At 45.5% G+C, this 19190-nt stretch overlaps 1 long non-coding RNA gene across 2 annotated transcripts in view; it reads left to right on the plus strand.

The window, feature by feature from the left end:
* Positions 1-12789: 12789 nt before the first annotated feature.
* LOC116097994 overlaps positions 12790-19190 on the plus strand; it is an 18714-nt gene continuing 12313 nt past the window's right edge. Inside the window, exons 1-3 of one of the 2 annotated variants that reach the window (XR_004121651.1) lie at positions 12790-12909; positions 14475-14617; positions 18679-18862. This is a non-coding gene — a long non-coding RNA (uncharacterized LOC116097994). Of the gene's footprint in view, positions 12910-14395; positions 14618-18678; positions 18863-19190 lie in introns of those variants that run through there. The other variant, XR_004121649.1, reaches the window with a different exon arrangement.

Genomic DNA, 19190 nt, shown 5'->3' on the forward strand with positions numbered 1-19190 from the left:
TATATTTTCAAACAGGATCTCTCTAAGTAGCCCTGGCTGGCCTTTAACTTGCTTTGTTAACCAGGCTGGCCTCGAACTTGGAGATCCTCTGCCTGCCAAGCACTGGGATTAGAAGTGTGTACCACAATGCCTAGCACCAAATCTGCTAGACTAGCTGGCGAGCAAGCATCCGAATCCTCCTGCTTCTGCATTCCCAGGGCTACGATTGATTACAGGGCCATGGCTCCTGTAATCCTCCCTCCCTTTTTTAGGTGGGTTCTGGGGATCGAAATCAGGCCCTTGTCCTTATACAGTGAATACATTACCCACTGAGTCAGTGCCCAGTCTCTATGTCCTTATACAGTGAGTGTACTACCCACTGAGTCAGTACCCAACCTCTACGCAATATGTATCTTGTGGGGCAGCGGTATGGCCTCCGCACGGAGCAGACTGTGTCCATTAACAAGATCCCATGGAAATTGACACACATGCTCATGTTTGCGCAGCACTGGCATGATCCTCAGAGTCCCCCAGATCTGTCCAAAATCTTTGTTGACCTCAGGAACAAAACAAGATGCTCCGGGTATTTGTCTTCCGAGTGGCTTAAGAATGTATTATGAGCCTTCGAGCATCCTCAGACAGAATAAAGGAGACCAGCATTCTTAATGGGCCAACCAGCAGGTTCTTTTCTTTAATCAAGTCCATATGCCTTGGGTGACCACCCCCAGGATGCCAAAATACCCCGTTACCACCTCCTCCTCCTCCTAGTAGCCCTTTCTTTCTAGCCAAGTTAATTCCAAATAGAACATCTGGAAATTCTATTTTGTTGCCTAATTTAAACCAGACTAAGACCAATCTGCATAGAAGTTTATGAACTTTCTGGGGCCTCACACCTTATATTTTCCCCCATGTGCAGAAGCCAGCAACTTGGAGACTGGGAAGCAGAAAGACATAGGCATCCCTTTCGGGGACTGGAGAGTGTCTGTGGGACAGGGAGCTGAGCTGTCAAGACAGGGGTCAGTTGCAGGGAGAGGGGAAATGGAAATGGGAGTGACTTGCAAATATATACATGTAAATTTAAAGGATTTTTAGCTATAAGCTGAAGTGGCAGAAGGGGTGTTGGGGATGTAGAGATGCCAGGTGAGGGGAAAAATGGAGTGTCGGGCAGTGAGAACATGGCCTGGGGAATGAGGGCCATACTGCCAAGAATAAACCTGGGAGATATGTCGTTTGGCCGCAGTCCATCAGATTCAATGACTGAGAGAATCGGAGGAGGTTTACCCCACTTTTGATTAGGGACCCCAGACTAAAGAAAACACTAGAGCAGGCCAAAAGTGAGGGGCTGGGGGACCCTGTCTTTTGTTAGTCTGGATGAAGAGAAAAGACTTGAAATTGTTCAAAATATTGCAAGCAAAATCTCATGTGTGTACTTGAGCATGTGTGTGTGTGCAAATCAACCATGCTGATTGTAAAATGGATCTGGACCAATATCTGGGTATGCTGATGCCTGCCTTTAATCCCAGCACCCAGAGAAAGGCATGCAGATCTCTGTGAGTTCCAGGCTAGCCAGTGCTATGTAGGGAAATCCTGTCTCAGAAATAAATGAATAAAAAAGATGGACTAGCAAAGGACTGCCACGAGCCAGGTTAGTTCTGAAGATCAACAACAAAGATGGAGGCCTCACAGAAGCTTCTTGACTATTACTGTGGATATGTGGTATCCGAGACAGTGTGGTGACAGAGGGAGTGCATCTGTGGTTTGGATGGGCTGAAACCCATTAGGACTAATCACACTCTTTCTTGGTCCATGTGAGTGGCTATGAGAAACATCATACACTCTGTGGCTTATGAGCAGTACAGCCTGGGATTAAGGATAGAGCTCAGTTGGTAGGGAGCTTGCCTAGCAAGCACAAAGTCCTGGGTCCCAGCCTTAGCACTCTTCAGACCTGGTGTGGGTGCCCACACCTGTAATCTTAGTGACTGGGAAGTAGAGGAAGAAGAATCAGGAGTTCAAGGTCATCCCTGGTTACATAACAAGTTCCAGTCCAGTCTGGACTGTGTATGACCTTGTCTCAAAACAAAATAAAAACTGCACCCTTAGCTGTTCCCAGTCTGAGAAGCTACATATCAAGACACGGGCAGACCCATGTGTGGGTCACAGGTGATACCTCACATGATGGAGAAGATGAGGCAGATCTCTGAGGACACTTTTTAAAAAAAGTACTAATCCTATGCCCTTCTTTTCTTTGGAAACAGTGTGACTATGTCTCCCTGGCTGACCTCAGACTAGGTAGGTCTGCTTGCCGGAGCCTCTCCCATGCTGGGGCTACAGGTGCAGCACAATGGTGGATTTACTAATACCAATCTTGTGAGTTCTACCCTGGTGAGCTACTCACTTCCTGTGCCAGGCTTCTCTTGGCTGTGACAGAATACCCGTCAAAAGCAACTTCAGGAAGAAAGGCTCACAGTTTGTGGGTTCAGTTCACCATTGTAGGGAAGCCATGGTGGGAAGAGCCTGAGGTAGCTGGTCATATTGCATGCGTATTCAGGAAGCTGTACTCAGGCTGAAAGTATGAGCTTGTCTTCATCCATCTTATACCCTGATGGAAGGAGCTCCAGGATTTCTCCACACTGCACACAGAGAAGCCAAGGCCAGAACAGGGAGGTAGTTTTCCCAAAGGCACGGAGTAGTAGTGGCAGAGTCAGGATTTGAACTCAGGCCATCTGGGTCTCACCTTCATTTCTTTCTGTTCTATTCTACCATCTTAAAAGTGTGCATCTGGGGGCTGGGGTTAGCCTGGATGGTAAGGTGACTGCTGAGCAAAATAAGGCTGAGTTTGCATCTCAGCACCTACGTAAAAACTGAGCACATCTGTTGCCTTGGTCTGGGGAGGCAGACAGGAGACCCTGTCTCAAAATTTAGATGAAGAAAGATTGAGAAAGACATCTGGTGTTGACTTCCAGCCTCCACATGTGCGCGCGCGCACGTGCGCGCGCGCACACACACACACACACACACACACACACACACACACACTCTCTCCCACACATCTCCAATGTGGCGGTGTACACCTATGGTCTCAACACTCGGAACATAGAGACAGGAGGATCAGGAGTTTAAAGTCATCCTGAGCTACATAGCAAGTTCAACGCCAGCCTGGGCTATGTGAGACTGCAAAAAAATAAAAGAGAGAGAGAGAGAGAGAGAGAGAGAGAGAGAGAGAGAGAGAGAGAGAGAGAGAGAGAGAGAGGAGATGGCTCACTGATAAGAGCACTTTCTAACTTGCTAACACACACACATACACACACACTGCTCATATGCGTGTATGCATGTATACATAAACATGTTGCACAAATGGAAGGGAGGGGTAACTGATAGACCCCAAAGGTCACAACTCTCAAGGGAGGGAAGGACAAAGAAACTGCCTTATGTCATGCCCTCCACCAGGAGGCCTCTGATCCCTTTTAAAGTTGCTTTGTAAGTCTGGTGCTTTGTAAGTCACTGAAATAAACAAATACAATTTATTTTTAAAAGGAAAGATTTCTTTTTATGTCTCTCTCTCTCTCTCTCTCTCTCTCTCTCTCTCTCTCTGTGTGTGTGTGTGTGTGTGTGTGTGTGTATACACATACTCTCAGAAGCAAGAGAAAAATTTCAAGATCTATAAAGCTGGGGTTACAAGAAGTTGTGAGATGGTCTACATAGGTAGTAGGAATTGAACTCAGGACTCCTGCAAGAGCATCCAGTGCTCTTTAAATGCTGAGCCATCTCTCCAGTTTCCAGTTTACATTTTGTTTTTTTGTTTTTTTTTTTTGTTTTTTTGTTTTTTTGTTTTTTTTTTTAGTAGAGAATAGAGTTTACTTAGGGCATGGGGAGGGCAGTTAAGAGAGTAGTAGAGGCAGAGAAAGGCAGAGAGAAAGAGAGAGTAGAGAAGTAGAGGCCAGCCATGACCACGTGGAGAGAGGGGAAGGGAATGGGAAGAGAGGGGGAACAAGAGGCAAGGAGGAGAGGCAGGAGTAAGAGAGCTTACCTTTTGCTTTTTAGACAGTTTCATATAGCCCAAGTTTGTGTTGAACTTGCTATGTCTCTAAGCATGGTTTTGAACTTCTGATCCTCCCATCTCTAATGTCCAAGTGCTGAGATCATAGTTGTGCACCACCACATGTTTTATGTGATGCTGGCGATGGATCCCAGGGCTTTGCACATGCCAGGAAAGCACCCTACCTCTGAGCTACACCCCCAGGCTCTCAATTAACTTTAAGCACCTTTGTCTTATTTTTAATTACGCTGTGTGCATTTGTGTCTATGTGTGGATAGGTACATGTGAATGACAGCGCCCGCAGAGGCCACAAGAGACTATCAGATCCTCAGGAGATGGAGGTAAAATGGTTGTGAGCCACCCATGTGTGGGCTGGGAACTGGACTCAGGACTCCTGAAAGAGCAGAAAGTACTCCTTAAATGCTGAGCCCTCCAGCCTCTCAGCATGCTTTTTCAAGTGGCATAAAAAAAGATTGGCTTTTGTCTTCCCAAAAGGTACATCCTAAGGCCCACCGTCAGTTATGAACGAGGTCATATTTGGGTTTGTGAAGTTTTGAGAAATCATTGTAGATTAGTGTAGGCTCTAAGTGTTTGACCCAGAGAGGAGCAGGAGAGGATGGTGATTGACAGCAGGATGGGGCAGCCATGAGACGCGTGGCTGGCAGGAACCGAAGGGATAAGGGAGCGTCTTCCCCTACAACCTTCAAAATGTTCACAGTCCTGCTGAAATGCTCACTCCAGCCCCCCAGGCCCCAGAACTGTGCGAAGTGCACACCTGTCCTGGAAAACTCAGGAAACCTTGAGGCAGCCTGGGGAGGGGTGGACGTTGGAGCCAGTGGCTGGGACTTCAATTCTGACTCTATTGTGAGATCGTGGGTAAGGTAAGTTATCCAACCTCTATTGAGCTTTCCTCATTAATAGAAAAAAAAATACAGAGCTGGGACCATGGCTCTGTTGGTGAAGGCCTCATGTGAAGCTCAATGACTAGAGTTTGTTTTCTAGAGCCCATGGTGGGGAATCAGAACAAAACTGGGGGTGGTGGTGCATACTTGTAATCAATCCCTTTACAGAGGAGGTAGAAACGGATCCCTGGTGCTTGCTGGCCAGTCAGCCTCAGCAGCTGACTGAATTGCTGGTCAAAGTGAAAGTACCTGTCTCAAAGAAAGATGGACAGGGATTGAGGATGATATTTTCAGTTGTCCTATGACCTCCACATCTGTGCACATATGTCTACATGTGCGTATGGCTAGCACACACAATAGCAATAGTGCCAGCATTTATTTTAGAAGGTTAGAAACTTTTTGTTAGCCTAAAAAATGACCCTGCCCTCTTACTCTTGCCTCTCTCTTGCCTCTTGTCCCCTTGTTCCTCCTCTCTCCCCATTCCCTTCCTCGCTCTCTCCACATGGCCATGGCTGGCCTCTACTCCTCTGCTCTTTCCTTCTCTCTGCCTTTCTCTGCCTCTACCACCCTCTTAACTCCCCTCCCCATGCCCTAAATAAACTCTATTCTACACTAGAAAGAGAGAGATGACCCCGCCAGTCTACTTATGAAGATAGGAGTTTTATTTGTGTGATAGCTGTGCCCATGGTTGTTGGGTCTGATTGTTTTGGGCCTGTGTTACTACAGTGTGTAGTAACACATGGTAGGAGCATGTGCATCCATGTATATACATCTCCTGCCCCTGTGCCACCTCCAAGGTTTCTCTCCTAGCTTCTCCTCTCCTGACTCCAAGTCAACATTTGGCACAGAATCAGTAACTTAGAGGGGCGATTTAGAAGTTCGGCTAACAAATGGATATGGAGAGTCTTTGCCCAGCCTTTGACATTGTCTTGGGGAGGGACATCTGAGAAGAAAAGAAATTCAGCTTGGAAATAACTTGGAGATACCCCTGAGATGTAATGGAGGAGGGGTGATGGCCTCTAAACAGGATATGCTCATTAGTTCTCTCTCTCTCTCTCTCTTTCTCTCTCTCTCTCTCTTTCTCTCTCTCTCATACACACACACACACACATTCTTTAAATAAAAAGAAGTAAATAAAAAGAAAAAATTAGCAGCCACTTTCACTCCACTCCATTTCTCAGTGACTTCTGTGAAACCTCAGGAGAGGGGGAGCTTCATTATGGAGACATGATTAAGCTCACATAAAGGAAATGAAGCCAGAGCCATGAACAACTAAGCTTACCAAACTATATGAAAAATGTGTTCCTGGGGCCTGATTTCCTCAGGGATGGAAGCCCACGAAACCCCAGAAGCCATGAGGCCACAACTATATTAATTTGATTTAGGCAGGGATGAGGGGTTGATTCTAGTTGACTAATTGCAAGAGTCTGACTGTCCTTGTTGTGCTAAATTTTGACTCTACTGTGAGGCTATGGAAAAGTTGCTTAACCTGTCGAAGCAGCTCATCTATAAAAATAGGCATGCTGGGCTTGGCAGCCAACAGCCTGCTTGCTCTTTCTGCTGTGAGGTCCTGTAAAGAGAGTCAGGTCTTACTAAACTCTTGCTTTACTAAGGTGGTTTCCCCATGTCTGACATTGTGGTGGTTCTAGGGCATTGTCAGCTAGAGGGAGAACAGGGACACCCAGCAGGAACAGATCATAGTACCCAAGTTGCCATGGGGCTTGTTCATAACCTGCCAGATTACTTGAAGATCCACCCTGCCCTACTATAGTGTCTTCCCATCATGCTCCTGCCATCATGTCCACCATGATGCATTTCCCCCCCCACCCCCGGTATCTTCAAAAGATGAGCCAAGATAGGCATTTTCTTCCTTAGGTTGTTTTTGTCAGACTTTTTTTTTTTTTTGTTATAGCAACAAGAAAGGAACTGAGACAGAGATAAGTGGCTGCTCTGGGAATGGGAAAGGGATTGGAGGCCCTTTAGATGGCTATGGTATGAGAACATACCTCTGTTACGCTGGCCCAAGGCTCAGGCCTGTTGTGCTTTGGCCCCAGATTCTCATTTCATAAGAATGGCCTAGCTTTAGTAGGGCTAGGTGTTGGGCATCAGCTCCCACTCTGGTTTCTTTTCAGTTGCTGTGATAAAACACTCTGACCAAAAGCAACTTAGGGGAGCAGAGGGCTTGTTTGGGTTACTCGTCCAGGCCACACTCTGTCACTAAGGCAAGTCATGGCAGGAACTCGAGCAGGAACTTGAAGCAGAAACCACAGAGGGGCTCTGTTTGCAGGCTCACCCCCAGGTACAGGCTCAGCACGCTTTCTTACCCAGCTTTGACCATCTGTCTTAGGATGCACCTCCTACCATCCACTAACAGTTAGGACAATCACTTCTAGCCCAGGTCATGGGATAATCTGATTCTGGGAAATTCCACAATTGAGACTCCCTTCCTTTTCAGATGATTCTAGACTGTGTCAAGTTGAGGCTAACTAGGACAGCTCTCCAAAACACTGATCTGAACCCCATCTCCCAGAGTTGAGAGCTGATATCCAGAAACAGGGCACTCTCTCACATCTCCCAGAAGTTGGGGTGGGAGTAGGACTGGAGGGAGACTCCAGACCCAAGGGGGACTTACTGAAATGTGAAATATCCCCCATGGTTTCAAACCTTTGAACACTTTGTTCACAGCTCATCCTGTTGTTTGGGAAGGCTGTGAGACCTTTAGGAAGTGGGATCTTCCTTCCTAGGAAGTAAGGGGCAGACCTTGAGACTGTATTGCTCAGTCCTATTTCCTTCGTCTATGCAAAGATTCCACCAGTCACCTTCCTGTCCCCACTGCCATGACGTCCCTGCAATGATGGGACATCTCTCTGGGGTTGTACACCAACATAAGTCCTTTCCCACTTAAGATGCTTTTGTTAATGTCAACTGAATTAAGACAGGGCTAGCCTGAGAGCCCTGACTAAAGAGCTCATGCCCATTGATAGCACCTTGGCTACTTTTGGTCATATGACTCAGCCCTGTGGCTTAGGATTTCAGGCAAAAGTATTTTAATTACTAACATGTGATTTGGTGGGTGAATGTTATCTCATACCATGTAAATGCCAGGGTGAGGTTACGATTAAGGGAGTTAAAGTCTAAAGACAGGGGGCAACAGAACAGTTCTCACAAAGACAGCTCAGAGCAAGCAATTTGGCAATGGTATAAATTAAAGCTAGGGGAAAGTTCAAGTGAGTCTAGATAAGAGAAACAACAATAACAACAGAAACAAATGAAACAATAAGACACAGATGCTTAAAAGGTAGCTCTTCCGGCAAAGGTACCAAAGCCTGAGCCTGTTGACCAGACTTTGATCCCTGGAACCCACCCACATGGTGGAAGCAAAGGACTGATGCTTACAAATGTGCACACACATATAAATGTGCACATATGCAGATAAACATAAAAATACAAAAGAAAGGAAGAAAGAGAGGAAAGAAGGAAGAAAGGTAGAGGATGGATGGAAAAGGAAAGGAAAGAGATAAACAGGGAATAAAAAACAAAGCAGGTTCAGCCACCAGGCTGGATATAACATTAAAAGGCTAAGGTATTTGATTATTAATGTCTCAGTTATGATTGATTTAATAAGGACTTCACAGAATCATTCAACTGGAATGCAAGGATGCTAAATCCATGACACGTATTCTATGATTGTTATTTGCACTCGGGGCAGACATCACTAATGGATTACAGAACTGTTCCCTAGAAAACTGAATTTAGTTTCACAGAGTGAGGTCCAAGTAGATTCCCATCTAAGATGTGTATGAGGCTGGAAGAAGGCTCATGCCTTCTGCTTCACCCTGGTTGCTTAGTAACTGGGTAGCTCAAAGGAAGCTAGCTGCCTTGTGAAACTAAGAATTCCAGCCATTTTCTTTCCTAGCCGTAGCTGAACAACCAATTCAGTCTAGTTCAGCCCAGATTCATAGCTTCTAATCTCAGGCTTCCTTGGAGAAACACATTTTGTTTTGTTTTGTTTTGTTTTGTTTTGTTTTTGAGGCAGGGTTTCTCTGTGTATCCCTGGCTGTCCTGAAACTTACTCTGTAGACCAGGCTGGTCTTGAACTCAGAAATCTGTCTGCCTCTGTCTCCCAAGTGCTAGGATTAAAGGCGTGCGCCACCACTGCCCAGCAGGATTCTGAGTGTTAGTTGATCTCTCTCTCTCTCTCTCTCTCTCTCTCTCTCTCTCTCTCTCTCTCTCTCTCTCTCTCTCTCTTTCTCTCTCTCTCTCTGTGCATATATGGGTGCATGTGTGCAGGGGCTAGAGGGCAATGGCTGGTATCATTCCTCCAGTACTACCTAGGATTTTTTTTTTTTTTTGAGACAGGGTCTTTCACTGCGACGAAACTCACCAACCCAGGGATCCTCTTGCTATACCTCTTCGGCACCAGGACTTCAACTGTAAGCTTCTCTACTCATCTATTTTACATGGGTCCCGAGGGCTGAATCTAGATGCTTCTTTCTGTTTACATGACAAGCACTTTGCCGACTGAGCCATCTTCTCAGTTTCTCTTAGTTTGATCATTCAGTCATTTCGTGCAGACGGTTTCAAAAGGCAGGATATTGTGTCAGAGAAGTTGTGAGGTCTGTCTGGTGCCACATAGAAGATTGGGGCCAGATAAGGCTGGGACCTAATTCTTCTGCCTCTGAGCATGGTGTGCACCCACAATCTTAGACTGCCCATGTTAGCAGACATAGAGTCCAAGACAGACAGCTTGTTCCTTCATTGCTTGTTGCTTTCAAGGGAGGATGACTTTTTTTGGACATCTGTAGGGCATCATGATGCATGTTAAGCTGGGGATAACAAGGAGTTTGATTTCTGAAGATGCTCAATTTGGTGATGATGGGGCTGGAAGACCCACTTAGACCCTTGAATGCAGTTCCATGGAGAAGCATGACGTAATTGCTGATGTGTGGTAGTAATTGATTACTGAACAGCCAATCCCTGCCCACAGATAGGTACCTAATGGCATGTAGATGAGGTTACAAAGCTCATCCACTGTGTTCCCTGTGTTTTGAAGTAGTCATCATTTAAACTGTTCCAGATAGGAGCATCTTCTTGTTCATTCTCCATCTTTAAGAGTGCCAGAGACTAAGACTCTAATATCTGTGGGTCAACGACTCTAGCATTTAACAGCCCGTTTGGTCGAGCAATTCATCCTAACATCTAACCTATATTTTTCTTGTTGATTATCTCCTGTGTGAGGACAACCTGTGGATAGCTGTCCCACTCTGCTTCTTTAATTTAACTTTATTTTATTATTTTGTGTTGTATGGGTGTTTTGGCTGCATATATGTCTGTTCACCATGCATTTACAGTGCCACCAGAGGCCAGAAGAGGATGTCAAATTCCTTAGAACTGGCATTATAGACAGTTGTGATCTGCCATGTGGGTGGTGGGGTTTGAACCTGGATCCTCAGGAAGAGCAGTCGGTACTCTTAACCACTGAGCTACCTCTACAGCCTCTACTCTTTATTTATTTATTTATTTATTTATTTATTTATTTATTTACTTACTTACTTATTTTAATATATCAATAACTGGGCCAGTGATGAATCTCTGCTTTTCAAGATCCTTTCAACCCTTCCTGATTCTTCTCTGTTTTCCTATATTTTTTGGGGTGGTGGCGGTGGTGGTTGTTCACCTTGAAAGAGGACTAAGCAGCCAAGACTGGACCTAAACTGTGGATATCCTCCTGCTTCAGTCTCCTGAGTACTCGGATGGCAAGTTTGTGCACCATGCCCGGTTTGCTGCATTGCTTTTGAACTGGGATGGGTCAGAGTAGTTCGGGTTATAGGAGTCATTTTGCTCCCAGCTGTACACCCTGTGCCATTTCAGCTCCTGTGCAATCTCCCATCCCCACCTCAGAAGAGGAAAAACACTAACAGTAAACGTTCCGTGACGGCTCCTGTCCTTTATTCCTATAGCCCCGACAACTACATGTTTTCTCACTGCAAAAACAGATGTGTTCACTCTCTGTTTCCCCTGAGTCCCAAGGCTGTGCTTTCTAATTAATTAATTACTGTGGTTTCTTTTTAAAAGACTTACTTTGTATTTTGGATTGCAGGCTTGTACGTATTGATGTGTGTACGTATGTACACATGCATGTATGTATGCGTGTGCATGTGAGTGTGAGCTACTGTAGTGTCAGACCCCCTGGAGCCAGACAGAGTTACAGGTACTTGTGCATTGAATTGGGAAGTGGGAACCAAACTCCGTCCTTTGCAGGAGCCGCAAGCGCTCTTAACTGCTGAGACAACTCTGGGCCATCATTACCAAAGTTTTTTAAAGATTCCAGCTTAACACACTTCCTTGTTGAAGTTAATTTTGAAGATGGAAGCCATGCCTACACTGTATGTCTCAGTGATTTAGGGTGTTTCAAGAAAGACTCTGCATATTTTCTCCTTATCTCTATGATGCTTACATGGGTATAGTCACCCACTGTCCCTACTGAAAAGCAGAAACAGACAACCATGGTACAAAGCAGTGGTCTATAGCATGGATATTCAAACCTAACTTTCCGTCCTCAAAAACGAAGATTCTGCCGGACAGTGGTGGCACATGCCTTTAATCCTAGCACTTGGGAGGTAGAGGCAGACGGATTTCTGAGTTCGAGGCCAGCCTGGTCTACAGAGTGAGTTTTAAGACAGCCAGGGCTACACAGAGAAACTCTGTCTCAAAAAACAAAACAAAACAAAACAAAAAAACCCCTGAAGATTCTTTAATAAAGGGTCACTGAGATGGCTCAGCAGAGAAAGGTGCTTGCTACCAAACTTAATAACCCAAGTTTGATCCCAGGATCCATGTGGCAAAAGAGAACTGACTCCCACAAATTGTGCCCCCGACTTTCAGGGGTGTACAGGGTGGTATCCGCTTCTGACTTCCCAGTGCTGGGATTGCAAGTATATATTACACTTAACTTTTTAAATGGGTCCTAAGGATTAAATTCAGGTCCTCGTGCTTGTGTGACAAATATTTACTGACTGAGCCACCTCCCCAGCACCTTTCCTGGACTTAGTGCTTGCCAAGCTAGGCAGAGCATTTTCAGACTCAAAATAATTGATGTAGTTCTTATGCTGATCAGTTTTTAATTGCCATGAGTTTCCAGTCACCAATAATAGCTCGGGTATGTTTTGTGCAGGAGGGGTTTAGCAAGGGCACGGGTCAGATTCTGTGACTCGATGTGTCCCCAGTGAGAAGGTAACTGAAAAGAGTTGTGACCAACCTCATGCTTTCTCAAGACTCTGCTGACATGGCTCCATCCACATTAGGGCTCTAAGTCAAGGTGAGAGCGAGGCTGGATACATTGCTATTGCAAATTAGAAAACGATACTCGAGGAAATCAGATGTCAGGCTTCTAGATTCAGCCTCCGGCTCTGGAAGCAGAACGGGGAGGAGAAGCGCTCAAACTAAGCCAAGAGGAAAATGAGGCTGGGCGCAGAGCTGGCGCGGTTCCCCAGCCACCCATCTTCAAAGGGATGGAGATGGCAGGCGCTTGCTGTTGCCACAGCTAGGACACTCCTCTCTAGCAGTGAACACCGTTGGGAAAGCCCCGATTTAAGCAGCCTTTTTCTGCCCAGCTCAGGAAGAGGGTATAAGAGACCCCAAAGATGAGGCTCTGGCTCTGTGTCCAGGGAGTTGGGAACCAACAGGGAAATTGGCTTGGAAATGAAATAAGGCACTTGGGAATGGAGTTTACTGGGTAGAAGGCTTGCCGCGCGCGGGAACACACACACAAAGCCCAGGGTTCTGTTCATCCCTAGCATGGGAGAAACCGGGTGTGGTTCTGAGTGCCTGTAATCCCAGCACAGGAAGGCGGAGGCAAGAAGATCAAAGGTTCAAGGTCATCTTCGGTCTCACGTAGTGTGCTCAAGGCTCATTTGGATAAACGTGCTTGGTGCCACGCCTGGCTGACTTCTGTACCCTGACTACCTTGTACATGCTCATCTTTCTTTCACAGTAAGTAAGCAAAAATGTAACTAGAAAGTTAAAAAGTTTGTATGTTTCTGGGGCTGCCGAGATGGCACAGCGGTTAAGAGTGTGTCACTCTCACAGAGGACCTAAACTTGTTTCCCATCACACACATGGTGACTCGCCACAATAGGTATGCCTATGGTGCATATTTGTGTACACATATAAATATTCCATACACATATCTTTTTGAATCTTTTGAGACAAGGTTTCTCTGTCTAACCTTAGCTGTCCCAGAACAGGCTGGCTTCAAACTCCCAGAGATCCTCCTGTCTTTGCCTCTGGAATTCTGGGAATAAAGACTAATTCACTACCACTGCGACCCAGCCATGCACATATCTTTTTTAAAAGTTTGTATACTGCAAAACACAGAGAATAAATCTTGATATAAACTGGATTTTTATTAATGATGTGTGTCAGAGTTGGCTTACCAACTGTTACAAATGCTCCGTACTGATCAAAATCAGAGGAGATCAGGGTCTCTCTGAAGGGGTACCTGCTGACCGTTGGTATTTCCCAATCAGTATTTTTCTATAACACAATGTTGCTAAGGAAGTTTTATTTATTAAAATAAAATGCCTGCTAACAGGGTAAGAAGACTGGAGTACCCAAAGGGATAGCGGAAGCCTCCATGGGAAACCATTTTCTGTGTAACACACTTACGTCTGTCACAGGTCTAAGTGTCCCTAAAGCTCGTTGGAAGGTGCCACATTCAGAGAACAGCACGGAGCAAATCTCTTCTTGTGGTACCCAGGTACCTCCTGCAGATCCCATTTCCTATGCAGTACACTGGGGCTCAGAGACAAAGTCCCCGTGGTGCTAGGGGATTCAGGTGTTTGTCCCTCCCCCCATTCCTGTCAGCTTTGCACACTGAAAACTTCCCAGCCATGGCGACAACAGTCTCCACCTCTTGTCCTCTTCCCCCATGTCCACTCCAAAGCGAAGGTGAGAATTGGACATTCTCATTCACAGAAAAATGAATGCAAATAAACAAACAAATAATTTAGTATGTTAAAAAGGTATCTCCCTAGATGTTTATTAGAAACAAAACAACAAAGTAAACAACAAGCAAAAAACCAACCAACCAACCAAACAAACAAAAAAAACCAAAAAACAAAAAAACCCACCACAAAACATAGAAACCCCTGATCTCTGAAAGGGTTCTGACAAGAGCAGATGGTGTTTAACAGCCTTGTAGGACATTCCCATAAAGTTATAAACATACCTTCCAGAGATTGAGTTAGATAAACAGACACAGCTCATGCAGTTTTCCATACAAGAGATAACTTGTCCTTTGGAAGCCAAATGGAGATTCTGAAATCGAGGTGCACCTAAAAAAGTTTAGGAGATCCTATCAGAGAAACTGAAACCTTGGCTGTGTCTCCCATTCTCACCCTGCCTGTTGTCTGTGAGACTGCCTGGCTCCAGTCCAGCGTGTGGGACTTGTGGGTAGGGCAGTTGAGGAACAGTTCTTTCCACTCCTGCTGCTGTCCCTCAGCCCAAGGTAAAACCAGCAACAGTTTTGGATAACTCTGCTCTGCTCATCTCCGCAGCCAACAACCACCCAGTCAGCATCTGAGCGTTTCTAGGTGGTGGGTGACAGCCCCGTGCCATGCACACGGATCTGCACAGGACCGCACAGCCTGATGGATGACGCCGGTGTACATTCTGAGACTTTAAGCAACTAGGGTATTTGGTAAGCATCCCATGATGCTTAGTCATCTGGGCTCTGACTCTGCTCCTTTCTTGTTCTGTGTACTGGGGCAGGTTGACCTTCTCCTCTGTTCCTGAGTTTTATCATCTCCAAGGAGACAACAGTACTAGCTTTAGTGATCTATTTTTTTATATAAAAATGTACCCCAAATAGATTCCTTTTGTATTTGTGCTGTGACAAAATGCATGGCTATATTAGTTATCTTTCTATTATTGTGATAAAACATTGTGATCAAGAGAATTCATAGAAGAAAGGGCTTGTTTATGATTATAGTCTGGTTGGAGGAATAAGAGTCTATGCTAGAGGTAGGGCAGCTGAAGCAGGAAACCATGTCACTTACATTATTAAAGGTAAGCATGAAGCAGAGAGAGCAACTGGAGATGGCACAAGCCTTTAAACTCTCAAATCCTGCCCTTAGTATATACATCCTCTGGCAAGTCTATACCTTCTAAGCTTCCCAACAGCATCACCAACGAGGGACCAATTGTTCAGATACTTAAACCTATGTGGGGCATTCTCATTGAAATCATCACACTGACCAAAGCAACTGAAGGAAGCAAGGGCTTATTTTGGCTCACAGTTTGAGGGTACAGTCCATCATGCAGAGAAGGCATGGTGGGTGGGTGGGTCTTGGAGCATCTGGGCACACCGCATCTGCATTTAGGTTGCAGAGAGAGAATGATGACACTCAGCTTGCTTTCTATTTGTTAGGTCAGGAACCACCAGCCCAAGGGATGGTGATGCACATTTGGGGTGAGTCTTCTCCACTCCATTAATCTAATCTAGAAGTTTCCTCACAGACATGCCCATAGGCTTGGTTACATGGTGATCTTAAAAACTATCAAGTTGCCAAACAAGATTAACCATCCCATCAGACCTTGAGACAGTCAGACTCAAATGCCTAGGGAGCTCAGTTTGGGGCAATATAGAGATATAGGACCTGTGGCCAATCAGGAGGAGCACATCCGTCTAAAGGGATGGGTTCAAGCTGGGTCACGGCATCTGCAATACCAGCACTGAGGTGACTGAGACAGGAAACTGATGAGTTTGAGACCAACTATGTGGAGAGAGTGTATCTCAAAAATGTGCAGAGGTGATTGCTAATTCCCTTAGTTTACTGGGCAACCGTGGACAACTGTGGCCAGATTAATGGATATTTTAGGTGAAGTCAACTATCTGGAATTTATGTGAAACTGTTCAGGCTTTAAAAGTTATCAAGTAAGATTAAACATTTTAATTTTGCACTCCTATCTTGCTAGAGAAGTCCTGTTCATGGAGCCAGGCTGAGACAGCTAGACAGCAGCTAGTGCAGAACTTGGTGAGAGACCCGTCTTGTGAAGAAATGGTGGTCTCCTCTAGATTAGACTCTATCTCCAGATCTAGAGAAGCTGTGTTTCCGTTACTGCCATTTTTATAATCCAGGAGTTGAGGTTTGAGGTCTTGGGTGCTTATACATCTGGGAAGACGTGACTTGAAGGCCTTGGAAAATGGCTTAGCCTGTAAAATGCTTGCTGTCCAAGCATGAGACACTGAGTTTAGATACTCAGCACCATGTACAGAGCAGGACATGCTTCGGTGTGTCATCCGGCACTGGAGAAAAGTAGAGACAGGAGGATCCTGGAGTTCACTGGCTAAGCAGGCTCAGTGAAAAACCTTGTCTCAAAAAAAGATGCAGTGGAGAGCAACTGAAGAAGGCACCAGATATCAGTCCCTATGACATTCACATATATATGTACACATACTAACATCCTTCCACATACACGATTCTCCCTTTCCACAAGGTGTCTCAAAGATCAGAATAAGGTATCCAATTGGGCCGGAGACCTGCCTCAACCTCCACCATCATCCCTCTGAGCATCTCATCTTACCTACCTCTACCACCTCAGGGCACATCGTCAAATCTAATATGTAGGAAGCTAGGTCAGGGAAGTCAGTGCATGCATGAATTTCAACTCCATCACTACCTTGCTGGTTGACCATTGATAGGTTAGCTATTGCCTCTGCCTCAGTTTCTCCCAGCATGGACAATTGCCTAGGATAATTGAGAATTCAGTACGATAATATAGAGAAACACCATGGTGCCTGATCAGATCAATGTTATCAACCATTTTTGTTGTTATTTTATTATTATTCTCCAGTTTGGATGACAGAGTACTAGCTACAGGGTGATCAGTAAGGGTCATCCAACCAGCTTGCCTTCCAGAGAGGAAAAGCAATCAGGAGAAAGTTAATACCTAGGATACAAAGTTTGGGTTTAGCTAGGATACACCAGCTACTGTCCAGTGGGACCCAGCTTCTCTTGTATTTCTCCCCACAGAGCCAATCATGAATGAGATGTTTGTGGAAGGACTGAATGGATTGGCACTTAAGGAGGAGCTGGCTGCTCCTGACAATTCTTCTTTGTTTCCATTATATTGGATCCTTGCATCATTTAGACACACACACACACACACACACACACACTCAGGTGGCAAGATGAGGACAGAGATGGCTGTCATAAAGCCAAGTTCAATCCCCAGGATCCTCACAGTGGAAGGAGAGACGTGGCTTATATAGCTGTCCTTGACTTTCCATGAGTCTGGTACTCATGAGCTCTCCTTGACTTCCTCCCTGCCCCTTGCTCTTTTTCTTCTTCATTTCTTTACCTCTCCTTTCTTCCTCCTTTCTCTCTCTCCTTTGCTTCCCCCTTTTCTTCTTTTCCACCCTCCTTCTCCCTGACCTTCAGCTCACTGGAGGTTACTTTGTTCACTCCATTTTAATTAACCATCTACTTGCCGAAGCCAAGATCTTCAGGCCCTGTGATAGGTACCAGGAAGAAAAAGATGGAGCAAAACCCACAGACCCCTCCTTTCCTGGTGCTTTCAGACTATTGAGAGAAACCTTAATAGTCAGTTGGTTTCACCATCTCAGCAACGGGTAACGTACGGAGTAATGGAGTGATGCTTGTGGGAGACTGAAGGCAAAGATAGGACCTGGATTGGGCCGGCTGATGAGGGCTTCCAAAGTGCATGTTTTGGAGCCAAGAACAGAGCCTACTGGGTGAGAGTGTGGGTTGGGTGTGGAGAAGGTGTAGGCCTGAGGAATGGAGAGAGGATGTGGGAAGGCTCTGAGTTAACACAAGGGTAGGGTTTCCATTTGAGGGGAGCAAAGAGACCAGGAAGGTTTTTCCTTGCTCCCCCATCACCAGCACTGAGGATTGAACCAAGTATCATGTGGGGATCAAGCACGAGCTTTATGAGGTACAACTCTAATGCTCTTTCTACTCTTCATTTTTGGAGAGGGTCTCATTAAGCTACCCAGGCTAGACTTGAACTCTCTCTGTTGCTTAGACAATAAGTCATCCTACCCATTGGTCAACCTCAGGTGTTTCCACCTTGTTGCTTTAAAATTATTTATCATGATCATCATCATGATCATCATCGTGGTTGTCGTCATCATCATCATCATCATCATCATCATCATCATCATCATCATCATCACCATTGTTATTGTGTGTCTCTGTTCATGATATATGTATGTGTAGGCATGTGAATGTCAGAGAGATTTTGTAGAGTTGGCTGTCTCCATCCACCTCATGGGTTTCAGAGATGGAACTGGGTTTGGCAGGTTTGTGCAGCAAGTGCTCTCAGCCATGGAGCCACTTTCTGGCCCACCATCTTATGGGTCTTTTACTTTTGCTTGGAACCAGGCTTGCCAGTGAGCCACAGGAATCCTGTCACCATCGCCTTAGCTTTGATATTATGAACGTGCAGAGTCGAGGCTGGCTTTTTGATCCTCACGCTTGTGTGACAAACATGTTACCCACCGATCTGTCTCCTCAGCCTGGCCCAGGGATTTTCGGACAGTGAAGGAGTTGTTAGAACTATTATGCTCTTCTGTGGCATACACATTGAAAATTTCACTCTGTGGCCAGGTAAGCAGAGGATGAGCCCTCTGACTTAACTCCTGCCTGCACGATATTCTGAAAACCCAAAGTATGTCTCTGTAGACAGCCATTTGGGATTAGCAAAGTGATTGATAACAGCTCATTTTCTGCCTTGCAGGTGCGACACAGCTGTGTGATGGCCTGTCCTCCATGTGTCTCACTCAGGGAGATGCTCTGGGGATGAGCAACTGACTAGGATTTTGCCCTGCTCTGCCCTGTTACCCTGCCATGAGCCTTCATACTTACCTACTGACCGGAGAGAAAGTGTCCATGAGCGCAAAGCCAAGCTCTCCACGGTTCAGGTAAAGTGCAAAGCACTTTGTACTGCTTTTCTTTTTTCTTGTCTTTAGAGCAGTGATTCTCAACCTGTAACTCACAACCTCTCAGAGATCAGAGGACCCTTGGATAGGGGTTGCCTATGACCAGCCTGCATATCAGACATCAACACTACGATTCATAACAGTAGCAAGGTTACAGTTGTGAAGTAGCAAATGAAGTAATTTTATGGCTGAGGGTCAATACAGGAGGAACTATATTAAACGGATGCAGCATTTGGTAGGTTAAGAATTACTGCGAGAGAGAGAGAGAGAGAGAGAGAGAGAGAGAGAGAGAGAGAGAGAGAGAGAGAGA

The sequence above is a fragment of the Mastomys coucha genome, unplaced genomic scaffold (assembly GCF_008632895.1).
Source record: "Mastomys coucha isolate ucsf_1 unplaced genomic scaffold, UCSF_Mcou_1 pScaffold1, whole genome shotgun sequence".
NCBI lineage: Eukaryota > Metazoa > Chordata > Mammalia > Rodentia > Muridae > Mastomys > Mastomys coucha.